This window comes from Emys orbicularis, chromosome 2, assembly GCF_028017835.1.
Source record: "Emys orbicularis isolate rEmyOrb1 chromosome 2, rEmyOrb1.hap1, whole genome shotgun sequence".
In the NCBI taxonomy this organism is placed as follows: domain Eukaryota; kingdom Metazoa; phylum Chordata; order Testudines; family Emydidae; genus Emys; species Emys orbicularis.
The window spans coordinates 109,280,933-109,294,548 of record NC_088684.1 but is presented as its reverse complement, the minus strand read 5'-3'; the positions used below and the strand labels follow the sequence as shown (position 1 = coordinate 109,294,548).

Sequence of the window (13,616 nt, the reverse complement as noted above, 5' to 3'; positions counted from 1 at the left end):
TTAGAATTATGTTTTCCAATGTGCATTACTTTGCATTTATCAACAAAGTCACCCAGTTTTGTGAGATCCCTTTGTAATTCTTCCCAGTCTGCTTTGGACTTAACTATCTGGAAGCTCTTAGGGGATGTGTGCATATAAAAAGATCATCCTACTATATGATTTTATTCATTAATCAAAAACTTTTTAATTCCTGGATGTCCTTTTATTATCAAAGTAGACTTATTTCAGTCCCTTTAATCATTGCCAGATCCGAAGAAGAGCTCTAAGTAGCTCAAAAGCTTGTCTCTTTCGCCGGTGCAATAAAAGATATCACCTCACCCACCTTGTCGCTCTAATATCCTGGGACCAACATGGCTACAACAACACTGCAAACAGCTGATGTTTATGTCAGATGAACAGGAGGTTTTCTATAGCAGACAGCACACAAGGAGAGGTGGGGGCATAGTGTCAGAAATCAGGGGGTTTACAAACAAATTGATGTCATGTAAGGGAAGCATGTAACTCGTTCACACCTTCTCAGAATTGCTGTGTGTGGATTTTATAGAGCAATAATTATTGCTTTGGAATTATTTGATGCAATTAAACTGCATTAGTCTTGCATGATAACTATTGTGATTTTGGCAATGATTTAGGTTCCTATTAGGGCAATCTTAATTCCTTTGCCAGCATATGATACTTCACAGAGGGATAGCAAGGTCCCAAAGACCACTTTAAGACATTCCAGTTTTTTGTCAAATTAAGTATGCTGTTGGTTAGGAATCAGATGTTATTACAATGGGGTCAAATTGTTGGCCTAATGTTCATCAGTGCTTAAGGAAAAGTGAAATTATTTCAGAACTAATAGATGTCACAGAAATGACATATCAGCTCAAAAGAATGAGCACAGTTATACTGTTTGACTTTCCTGTCTTTTGCTATGGGTTCAAGTCTCCCCATTGTGCTTTACTTTCCTTAAGTAAAGGTATTTACCAGTTATGTATATATACATAAATACAAGGGGAAATAGATGGAAAATAAATCCATGTAGCCAGATGAAAATAAAAAACCCATAAAATCTAACTTCAAGAAAGTTTTATAACAACTCAGAATCAATTAAACTTGCCTTACTTTGAATATTTCTCCCTCTGAGGTTTGTGCCACTGACTCTCTGTGGCCTGGTGTCACTTTTGGCTTCCTTTGTCCCCTACAGCTGGGGAAACATATCTCCTGCAGGCTGCTGTTAGACTGTGCTTATCTTATTTGAAGGTTTTGTGTCAAGAGGAGCTGCTGCTGCATCTTTAATATGGCTAATGAGCAGCCCAGATTGGTTCCTGGTGCTATGGTGTGACTGCCTGGAAGTTTAGCAACTTGTCTGGCTGGAGAATCTTGCCCGCATGCTCGGGGTTCAGCTGATCACCATATTTGGGGTCTGGAAGGAATTTTCCTCCAGGGTAGATTGGCAGAGGCCCTGGAGATTTTTCGCCTTCCTCCGCAGCATGGGGCAGGGGTCGCTTGCTGGAGGGTTCTCTGCGACTTGAAGTCTTTAAATCATGATTTGGGGACTTCAACAGCTGAGTCAAGGGAGAGAATTATTCCAGGAGTGGGTGGGTCAGCTTTTGTGGCCTGCATCATGCGGGAGGTCAGACTAGATGATAATAATGGTCCCTTCTGACCTTAAAGTCTATGAGTCTATGAGTCTTTTTAGAGTATGAGCAGGACTGAGAATTATCTGGATTCTTTCTTACTGTGGCATGGCTTCCTCTGGAGAAGAATCCAGATTATGGTTGACAGAAAGTGAATACCCTCTTTTTTCCATACAGATTAAGCTATGGCTTTTGTAGAGAATTGGAAGGCTGCCTTCTCTGCTATTCACTTAGGATTAGCAAGAGATGAGGAATCATGGGGAGGCTAATTCTATTGACTGTTTGGAATATATGCCATTATTAATGAGAGCAAAATCTTTGAGTCTTTAAACATCACTGATTCCTAGGGTGGTATAGTAAAAGCTTTGTTATCCGGCATGTTGGGAGAATGGGGGGGTGACGGTTAGTCAAAAATTCTGGTTAAGTAAGAGTTACCAATGGAGGGAGGGAGTTTGGGTGCAGTAGGGGGCTCAGGGTTGGGGGCACAGGCTCTGGGAGGGAGTTTGGGTGTGGGAGGGAGCTCAGGGAAGGAGGTTGGAGTGTGGGAGGTGTTTCAGGGTGCCGGATCCAGGCGGCGCTCACCTCGGGAGGCTCCCTGCAAGCAGTGACATGTCCCTCTTGCTCCTAGGTGGAGGCGCAGACAGGCGGCTCTGCATGCTGCCTCCACACGCAGGCGCCGCCCCCAGAACTCCCATTGGCCGCGGTTCCTGGCGAATGGGAGCTGCGGAGCCAGCACTCGGGGTGGGGGTAGCACATGGAGCCCCGTGGTTGTTCCTCTGCCTAGGAGCAGTAGTGACATGTCACTGTTTCCTGGGAGCCACGCGGCGCCAGGTAGAGAGCCTGCCAGCCCTGTGCCAACTGGACTTTTAATGGATATCAGAAATGCCAGTTTCTAGAGCTTTCCGGTTGGTAAAGTGCTGGATAACGCAGCTTTTATTGTATTACATATTGTTTATACTCTGCCGGATTTGGGATCTCACTTCCTGGGTGACAGATGAAGTTTTTCGACCAGCAGTTGGCAAACATTGAATCCCTGTGTATATCTGACCATTGATAAACCATAACTCATAACTTGTATATTTTGTAAAAAGAGTTGATTGAATGTCTATATGATGAGTACTGTGTCTGAGATTTGTGCCTACTATATAGTCTTCTTACTCTTAAATGTTAAAATTAATTTTTAAGGATACTGTTTATAAACTAATACATCTCATAATTCATAGTAGACACTTGATTTTAGAACACAAGATCAATAAATATTTTTGACTGGAATATAACATTCTGTACATAGCGACCAAGTAGTACAAGGGTTGCCAACCCTCTAGGATTGGCCTGGAGTCTCCCGGAATTGGCATTGATCTCCCAGTGACTACTGAAAGCAATCTGGGAGACTTTAAGAGTATATTTTAAGTAATTTACATTACGTTATGTTGGGGAGTCGGGGGTGGGAGGGATCTCCCAGAATAGCTTCAGTCAGAGTTGGCAACCCTAAGCAGTACACATATTTATGCTGGATTTCCTCAGTTGTACATCTAATTACATTTCAGGATAGACACTTGGATCTGGATCCTTAAGAAATGTAAATTGATGTATAATTACACTATCTGAGGATCTGGTCTTTGATATTAAAATACATACTTTTTATAATTACATGTTTAGTTCTAGCACAGGGATTGGCAACCTTTGGGACGCAGCTCGCCAGGGTAAACCCCCTGGCGGGCCGGACCGGTTTGTTTACCTGCCGTGTCCGCAGGTTTGGCCGATCGTGGCTCCCACTGGCCGCGGTTTGCCACTCCAGGCCAATGGGGGTGGCGAACCGCGGCCAGTGTGATCCGCGATCGGCCGAACCTGCGGACGCGGCAGGTAAACAAACCAGTCCGGCCCGCCAGGGGGGGCTTACCCTGGTGAGCCGCGTGCCGAAGGTTGCCGATCCCTGTTCTAGCATGTATGACAGGCCGATAGCTAAAAATCTTTTTGGCTTATTCTTTCCTCTTTTTTTGGTATTTTGTTGTTTTCTAATTTTATGTATTTATATGTATCTGCTCCATTTTAATGCAGTACTTCAAAAAAGAATACATATATAGATGGCACTAGTGTGTGTCTCTGTTGAAAGGTGCGCACACACACAATCTTTGCCTTGTCATTCATTTTTTGTTATAGCATCTGAAAAGTTAGTATTTCAAAACTTGCAGAAACCACACTGTTGTAGCAGAGAGATGGAAAAAAGTTGTTTACAGTGGAAAGAATAACAATCTGTGATTGGTTTTTTTTTTTGGTTTGTTTTTGTTTTTTTGCCTGTGGTCTCTTTCCAGTACAACTTACTGTAACTCATAACTAAGGTCAATATTTCCTAATTAGAGAATTTAAATGGAGCCTGGATGACATAGTCATTAAAAAGTGAGTATTTTAAAATTACCAGACAGATCCTGTAATGATAGCTTTTCATATTTAAGTAATGGAACATTAAATAATGTTCATAATTTTATTTGCATACCATCATCCTGCTGAGTTGCTCAAGGTGCTGCATAATAACAATCATATTCTAAATTCTTAAAAAAGCTACTCTTAAAGCAAAAAGATTATATCGTATATCCGAAAAAGGGTGTTGGAGGGGAGTGGGACATATAAGGGTCTTACTGTTCCCCAAAAGAAACAAACAAGAAAACACTCTTGAGTGTTGTGGGTGAATATTAAGGTGGTGATTAAAAGGAGGAGGGATATTGAAGAGAAGTGAATTCCACACCATACCTATGTACCATTGCAGCAAAGGCTTTGTGGCTGTGAACTTAATACCCCATGGTGGGAATCTGTAATGAGAAGACATTTTATGCGTACAGAATAAATTTGTGTTGAGTTTATCATGAGGGCCGTGGGTCCATCTCACACATGCATGGTCTCACATCTCCAAGCATACCTAAAACTTGGGTGAAGCAAATCTATAACAAAGGTGTGTTTTCTCAAACCCTGCTTCAACCATGTTTCCACATTAACAATAATCTTAACCTAAAATTTATCAATGTTATTTGAGAAATAAGTAGGCAATGAGTCACATACAGGACTCTGAGAGTAAGAATGTAGTAACACGTCTAGTTTTTGTACAGTCTAGCTGCACAGTCAGCTGAGAGTGATCTGCCTTACCTTTTATCAGTTCTAAGCTGCAGGCCTGGCTTACCAACAGGGAGAAGATTGGTTAGTTTCTTTAGCACAGAATACCTGTGCTATCTGTTCTTTATTACTCTGAGTGGAACGTATCGAGATGTACTAGTTTTGGATGTTGCTGGACCTATGGGAGACTGATCAAGCAGCCTATGTAAAAGAAGAAAGAGCACTTTAAGCAAATAGAAACTTAGTTATTAGTCAGGTTGGGTGCTCCAGAATGTTAGTGGGAAATGGAAGCCTATTCCAGAGCTCAACTACCCTTATAGTTAGAAAGTTTTTCCTAATATCTAACTTCAATATCCCTTGCTTCAGATTAAGCCCATTACTTCTTGTCATACCTTCAGTGGACGTGGAGAACAATTGATCACAGTCCTCTCTATAACAGCCTTAACATATTCGAAGACTGTTATCAGGCCCCCCACTCAGTCGTCGTTTCTTAAAAACTAAACTATAATATCAGACGCAGGACAGCCCGCTATGGAACCCCACTAGATACGTCCTCCCAGTTTGACAGCCAGTCATTGTTAACTAATGTTTGAGAGTGGTCTTTCACCCACTTGTGCACCCACCTTATAGTAATTTAATCTAGACTGCATTTCTCTAGTTTGCTTATGAGAATGTCAGGTGGGGACTATATTAAAAGCCTTATAAAATGAAGATATATCATGTCTACTGCTTTCCCCCATCCAAACCCTGTCAAAGAAGCAAAATTTGTTGGGTTGGCATGATGTGTTCTTGACAAATCCATGCTGGCTATTCCTTATAATCCTGTTGTCCTCTAGGTGCTTACAAATTAATGGGCCACTTCATCTTTGAATGGTCCCTTAGACTACATGCTAGCTACTTACGCTAAATTATCTCTTCGACCTTGTTTTTAGCTGTGACACTATGTGCAGCTCGAAAGTTTGTCTCTCTCATCAATAGACGTTGGTTCAATAAAAATATTACCTCACCTACATTGTCTCGCTTGTGTAAGAAGTGCCAGTTTTATTTTCCCCTTTAATTAACCTCCTGTTTTCATGACAAGCTGCATATGTCCCACTGTTTCCTATTCAGTATTACTTCTGCCTATTTTTGTGCCAAGCTGTCCTTTATTTAGGAGTTTTTAAGTCCCTAATTCAGACATGGCTGGCTCTAACACATGATCTTATGACCAAACTACGTTGGCTCCCCATAGAATATTGTCAGGTTTAAGATCCTTGGTTCTTACCTTGAAGTCTCTGAAGGGGTTGTGCCCAAAATACTGAAAGTATCACCCCCACACTCCATGATAAAAACCACTGTCATCAACTCCATCTCTGGGGCACAATGAAACCGCGCAGTGAAAGGGGAAAGCTCATTTGTGCTGTTGACAGATGGCATGGCAGTGTGCACTATGGAGTTGTGATTTCTAAAGCATAGTAACATGCTGTGGAGTAACGGGCCTTTTTAGATCCTGCTGGTGCACATTAAAAGTTCCCAAGTGCAATTTAATGTAGTATTGTTTCAAGCGCAGTATGTTAAAGCACACCAGGGAGCTTTTAGTGTGCATCAGCAGAGTCTACATTTACTAAATAGTGTGCAACACGTTAGTGCACGTTAGAAAGCAGACCACCATAGTGTGCATTGCCACACCATGCAGACAAATCCAGTTTCCTTGGGGACTAACCCAAACCTATGGGACACACTCCTGTGCAAACCCCACTACTTCTGTTCCAAGTGCAACATACACGTTCTTAGCCTTAATAATGAAAATACATCATAAATAAATGTAAACAAAAACAAACAAAAATAAAAACTATCACCATTTTCCCCTGGGGAAAGGAATGACACACTTGATGGATGCTAAACATCTCAACGGGAAGCCTTGACACTGGTGATTGGCATGGTGTAAATGCCTAAAACAGAATTACCTTAAAGTGTCATTCCCCAACGCTAAGTTTCTATACATTAGGTATTTACTTTTCAACGAACCTCCTGTTTTCATGACAAGCTGCATATGTCCCACTGTGCTGTTACCTTTTGAGCATTCTTTTGAAAGCATTTCCTGTGCAATGCTGTAAATCTATTCAGCCCCCAGGTAAGAAGAACTGAACTCCCAGTACTCTGATCCCCTGCATGGTGGACTGAAGTTACCCCCATTGGAAATCCGCAGCCCAACCCTCTGCCAGTGTAATTTGATATACTGAACTTCATCTATCTCATGTACAGGGACACTTGCATTCTTTTCTTACTATTTTCTGAATTCCTGCTGCAAGACATGAGTTTCTATTCTTCCTAAAGCAGCTGTGCACAAATTTTGTTTTTATTCATTATTTTTAAGTCATCGGAAGCAAACTGATGTCTAGCATTTTTTTAGGCATTTTGTTGATGTGTGTGGACATTAAGAAAAGAATAATTTAAGCAAAGGTCAAGTATGAAAATTATCAGGGGGTAGCCGTGTTAGTCTGTATCCACAAAAACAACGAGGAATCCGGTGGCACCTTAAAGACTAACAGGTTTATTTGGGTATAAGTTTTCGTGGGTAAAAAACCCACTTCTTCAGATGCATGGGAAGTATGAAAATTGTCACTATCACATGTTTATCTAACTTATTTTTAAGCTAATGTGCAAGTGTCCAACAATCACATGTCTTTTGCCTTGTAGGCTAATGTCAGACTTAGTGTCTTGTTTTGTTTTTAAGAGATAAACATTTAGTGGTTTTTGGTTTTGTTGCATAAGTGTGTGAGTCACGAGCATGGTGTGTTGTAGCCTTCCTTCAAAATGTTGCTTGTTTTGCAGAAAGTAGATTGTGGCTCAGCATCTAGAGCTGATATTAGACTAAAAATTGCAGCTGGGAAAGTGTTTACAATAGGATTTGCTTAGTCATCTTTATTCTTCCAGTCCTTTGTACTTCTTTGCTGGATAAACTGTCTTTGACATTGATATACGCTGCGTTTTCTCCAAATTAGATTTTGCTTGATTATTCTGTTGCTTTCCAAAGTTAGGGAACAAATACTCATGCCTGTTCTTAGCATTGGTATTGATTTAGTATTACTCCTCATACAGAAGCCTTTTGTCTTTAAAAAATATTTCTCTTGAAAATTAAAACTTAATGCTGTAAGTTTCATTTATATTACTTTTTTACTTCACCACTCAGATATGTAACCAGGAGACAAAATGAGATGTTTAAGAAAAGTAATAGCAGAGAAAAAATTGTAATTGTATGTGAATTAATTTATGCCATAAATAAAATTTTCTAAAACTCCAGCTTCATGATTCAACATTGCTGAATGAGTTAATTTAGTGATGTAAATTACAGTAATAGAATAACAATTCCTGGCCTTAATTCAGTGGTGATTTAAATGATTGTGGTGTGTTTGGTGTAAATGGTAATGATAACATACACTAGTATCGGCATCAAGTCAGCATGAATGACAAGTGTAATTAATGCTGTATTGGGTTAGTGTGTGTCTGTTTATTTATAAGGGGATCCTAAATTTCAACTTGGCCAGCTGAGCACACGTGAAAGCATCTACTGCCTTGTCTGCAGTAGATCCTCAGAACCTGTTAGCTAACATCTTCTACCACATCTTTACATTCTAGTTTAGATAAAGCCTTTGTGTGTAGGACCAAGCTTTGTACTCTGAAGATTTCAAAGGGTGTATGGGTGGCAGGAAAAGAAACTAACAGAAGGGTACAAAATAAAGTGTGTGGAGTGGAAAAAATAAAAGGGATGGGGTTACTTTATAATAAATTTTCCTTTTAGTTGCAGTTCATGCAGCACATATTCCATTCTGCTGTTTTCATGAATACATAGGTTTCTTTTGCACACCCACCAAAAGCCAATTTGGTGCAAGTTAGGTTTTCTATATATTTTATGACTAACTAATATCTAACATATATATGACATTCAAATTAAACCACTTCTGAATTTGTCACGGAGACTTTTATGGAAATTGCACCCACTAAATGTGAATTTGCATTTGGCCCTATATTTATAGAACCTATCTACTGTAGCATTGTATGCGCTAAACAATAAGACGTATGTTTGTATGGAGATGTACTGAGATGGTATCATTTATTAAGTTCCAAAAATTTAATATCAGAAGGAAAGTATATATTTTAATACACCAACAAAACAGCTTAAGTCAAAATGGGGAAAAAAGGATTGAGAGAGGTGGGATAAAAGTACTCTAAAATGAAGCAACAAGTGTGGCATATGTGGCAAAGCAAAGGCATCCCTTATGTTCAATGTCATTCATCACCGTGTCCATCCAATTAATCTTCGGTCTTCCTCTATCTATAGTTCCTTGCACTCTAGTGTGTATCCCCATGTGTGGTGTCCTTTCCAGTTTCATTCTTGACAAACGTCCAAACCATTACAATTCTTTCCAGACTCTTCCGTAACAGTGTTATTTCTTGCCCTAGCCATTTTCTTATCACTTTATTTTTTTTTCTGCAGCCTTGACATTTTCAGTATTCCCCTCAGCCAGTTCATTTCTGTAGTCAATGTCTCATATGTCAGCTTTCCTCATACTCCAGCTTTCTGGCCCCTGCAGCAGTATCAGCTTGACAGTTGTCTCGTATAGGCTGATTTTTTTTTAATTGAAATGTCTTTAGCCTTTCTGATGTTGCAGTTTTCCAAATGTGGTAGTGGCGATTCCCATTCACCTTTTTATGTCATCTTCATAGTTCCTATTCCTCAGGGGGGAGGGATAGCTCAGTGGTTTGAGCATTGGCCTGCTAATCCCAGGGTTGTGAGTTCAATTCTTGAGGGGGCCATTTAGGGATCTGGGGCAAAAATCTGTCTGGGGATTGGTCCTGATTTGAGCAGGGGGGGGTTGGACTAGATGACCTCCTGAGGTCCCTTCCAACCCTGATATTCTATGAATACTAGTCCTCCAAGATACATAGAGTTTTCCAATTGTTCTAGTTTTTTGTCTCTGACTTCGATCTTCACCTCTTCTTCTTGTCTTCCAGTGGGTTTTGTTTTCTCCATGTTAATCTTCAGTCCGAATTTTTCCGCTTTCCTGGTCTATGTTGTCAGTTGTTCTCTGTAAATCCTCCCTGGTCAATGCTATAAGGTCAATAGCAACTGCAAATCTAAAGTTATTCACTGTTCTTCCACATAATATAACTCCTGTTGTTTCATCTCTGTGCTACAGCCATTATTATTGTATCAAGCTGAACAAATCTGGCGATAACTTGCATCCTTATCTCACTCCTGTGGAAAAGAATGTCTCCAACCTGCCAACTGAATTTCAAATAAGAAATTGCATAAGAATAAGGCTGTTCTTGCTGAGAAACGGTTTGTAGGCAGTAGATCTCTGGTACGCTATATGAAAACAGTGATGAAATACAAACAACTAAAGTAGGACCTGCTTTTTGGTCTCTTTCTGTGTTTTGGGGAAAATACATCTTTAGAAGAGAAAAAGACATGCACAGTCTCCGTCAACAAGTGCTAGGACTGAGGTTTTGGGTAGTAAACATTTTGTGACTCCAGATATATTTGAGAGCAGTTGAACGGTGTATTTGTGCTTTTACGTCACTGGTCTTTTAGGGTTTCCACCACCTTAGGTTGGTCCCACAAATAAGGATGGAGAAAGCTCTCACGCCTGTTCATAAGTCCTTCAGCAAAAAACAGGGAAGGCAAGACTTGATTTTCTCCATAATTCTGATTTAAAAGTGTGTGGGGGGCCAAGAAAGTTAACTTTGAAGCTTTCTTTATAAGAAAGGAACAAACAATCACAAGCAAAACTTTTTAGTTTTCTATATTTTCTTTAAACATCATCTAAAATCTTTTAACAATTTTTTTATAAACAATGTTACTGTACCCTCTGCATTTAGCAACAAAGAGTCCTGTGGCACCTTATAGACTAACAGATGTATTGAAGCATAAGCTTTCGTGGGTGAATACCCACTTTGTCAGACAAATGCGTCTGACGAAGTGGGTATTCACCCATGAAAGCTTATGCTCCAATACATCTGTTAGTCTATAAGGTGCCACAGGACTCTTTGTTACTTTTTACAGATCCAGACTAACACGGCTACCCCTCTGATACTTGACCCCTGCATTTAGAAACTTTTAGCTTCCCCCTCTCTCTATTTATGACCAACCCACCTCCTGCTTTCATTTACCTTTAGTAGTCTATAGCGGTGATGCTAATTAGGTTTTGCTTAATTATGAATTACTCTCCTGTCATGAATCCATTGGTGCGGGTAATGATGGACTGTGGAAATAAAATTACTTTTTATTTAAGGAGTAATACTATAAATATTTAAGGAGTGTGTGGGTTAATCTTTATGAACTATATAGATCAGATGAAACTGTTTTTTATGTTTATCCTCTGACTTACATTTATCTTTTGAGAAATGTATAATTTAATGGAATAGACGCTGGCTCTGTGCATTTCACTGAGATCAAAACCCAAATCTACAAGTTTTATAATCTGCCTTTGGCAGTGGACCATACATGTATACCCACATAATAGCCTTTTTCTTTTAGTACTGTGATAGATGTGATAGTTGTTGCTCCACATCTCTGTTGTTAAACACACTCAATTCAGTTTTTTTCTCCTTTTTAATTCCTGCTTCAGTTGTGCTAGTTTCACATGGGTTTGTTTCCCTAAGGTTAGCAGTGAATTTTGGGTTCATGAGAATCTAAGTATGACCAACGGGAAATTCATAACAGAACTTACTAATTTTGCCAGGTTCTCAGTGAGATCTGTTTGCCGTTTGGATTCTCATAGACACAATTCCAAGGAAACCTCAAGGTGTACAAACCTGTCAAGATTGGCTGACCAAAATCTGTTTGTTTCACACAGTTCTAGTACCAGAGTAATCTTGGTCTTAAACCCCTAGAGGAAAGTTAATGGTGTCTGTGAAAGTATTTTTCCTGCCCCGGGAAGGAACCCTGCCTGATTTATTGAACAATGTGATTCCTTGCCTCATTGGCTTGTACATTCTGTAAGACATGGTGAAATTCTGGCTTCATTGAAATCAGTGGCAAAACTCCCATTGACTTCAGTGGGGCCAGGATTTCCACCCAGTGGTCTAATGCTGAAAGCCATCTAGTGCTGTCTATCACGTAGTTCCATTCTATAGATTTTGTTCTGCCTTTTTTTTTTAAAAAGAACAAGAACATAATGCAATACATATTTATTAAAAAGACTGCCAAAAGTACATTAAAATGACAAAGTAAATGCTTAAGATATGGCAAAATCCTTGAGAGCAACCTTAGCTAGGCTCCCATTTGCTTAGTGGGAGTTGAGCTGGGCCCTAAAATAATCTAACTGCTTTAGCTGGCTCTTTTTCTCCCTTTTTGGTTTTCGTTTTTTTCCACCAATGACTCTTCATTTAGATTAGTACCTCTATTTTTTCTGTGTATTCATATTTCTTAATATGTAGGAGCAGGGTATCTTCTGCATTTTCTGGACTATGGTGCCTAGAATTCCTGTTAGAGCCTGAATCCCCATTGGACTTTCTGTCCTGTTTTTTTATGCTCCAGTTTGTACATGAAGCAAATGTACATTTGTGGTCTCTTTTATTTTCTTTTAAATGTCTGACCCTGTCTATTGCTAATCCTGCAAAGAAAATGGCATTTAAAAAGAAAAAATAGAATTTGTGATAATCAGCTGTAATTTTTAAATTTAACTCTAAATACATAAAAACTATGGTGTTCTTGTTTGTTTTAAAAAAAATAAAAAGGAAAAGAGAAAAAGAAGCAAACAAGCCACAATTTCTCTTAGAATTGGCAATAATTGAGCTGGAATAGTTTGACTCGCCACAGACTTGAATGGTTAAAGAGAAAATTAAAGTATAAAAAGCTGATAAGTAACTTGGAAGCAATTAGGCCATTCCAGTCACCAAGACACAGGCCACTTCAGGAGATGCACAGACAGAACTGCATGAATGTAAGGCAAAAGGCAGACTTTTTTTAAGACGGAAAAAAGACATCTCAGCTGACTCATCATTAGAGCAGGAAAATCGGAGAGAAAGGTGGAGCGGTTCAGGATGATCAGTTATTTAGCAGCCAACACTTCAGTTTCCTTTTCCTACATGATCCTAGTGCTTTTCACCATTGCTACTGATAGAGCTTAACCAATGGTAGCAGTGGTGGGAAAGTTTTGGCAAAAAAGCCTTGCATAGACAAAATAATTGGGAAGGGCTTCTTTTCAAGTGATAAATGTTGCATTTCTGTTTGTATTATGCAATTACTTTCACTATTATTTTACCCAGACAATTCAGGCCTATTTTCCCACAGACATTTTACAAATGCTTTTTTGGGAAATGTGTCTGATAACTATCTCAAAGTGTCTAAATTAAGCTTTCTAGTTTCAACACTGCTGAAATATAACCCCCCCCCCCCCCCCGGATGTTTTGACCAGTGTTAAAACAATACCCTTTTCCCCAAGAATCAGAGTTTGATACCTGTTGTATGTTACAGAATGGACTGCAACCTAATGTTTCCTGTGAGATTTCATCACTCTAAAAGGTTCTGTCCCAAAAAGCCATTCAGGAACTGAAAACAATAGCTCTTATCACAGGCTGTGGTCTACTTTTTAACAGTTTTCTATATAGCTGGTTCAGTCGCTGTTAATTTTTGCTGATCCATGATGTACTAAGTGTATTGCTTATATAAAAGTTTGACTGATTGTTTTGCCTTTGAATGTCCCTGCCATTTGCAAAGGATTGCTGAGGCTCTTTTTGTCTATTAAAATACTCTAATGCAGATCTGCCTCTTTTAGAAAGTGGTGAAATATACATTTTCTTAGTTTGCTTTATTTCCTTGAATACTGTTTTAGTTCAATGTACACATGAATTAAAAAACAAACCATTAGTTTAATTTTAAAACTTTTTGAGTTTAATCATTAA

General features: G+C 39.3%; 1 protein-coding gene across 1 annotated transcript in view; it reads left to right on the top strand.

The window, feature by feature from the left end:
• CDKAL1 (CDK5 regulatory subunit associated protein 1 like 1) overlaps positions 1-13,616 on the top strand; it is a 645,112-nt gene that overhangs the window by 255,626 nt on the left and 375,870 nt on the right. The gene's annotated exons all lie outside the window — the stretch shown is intronic.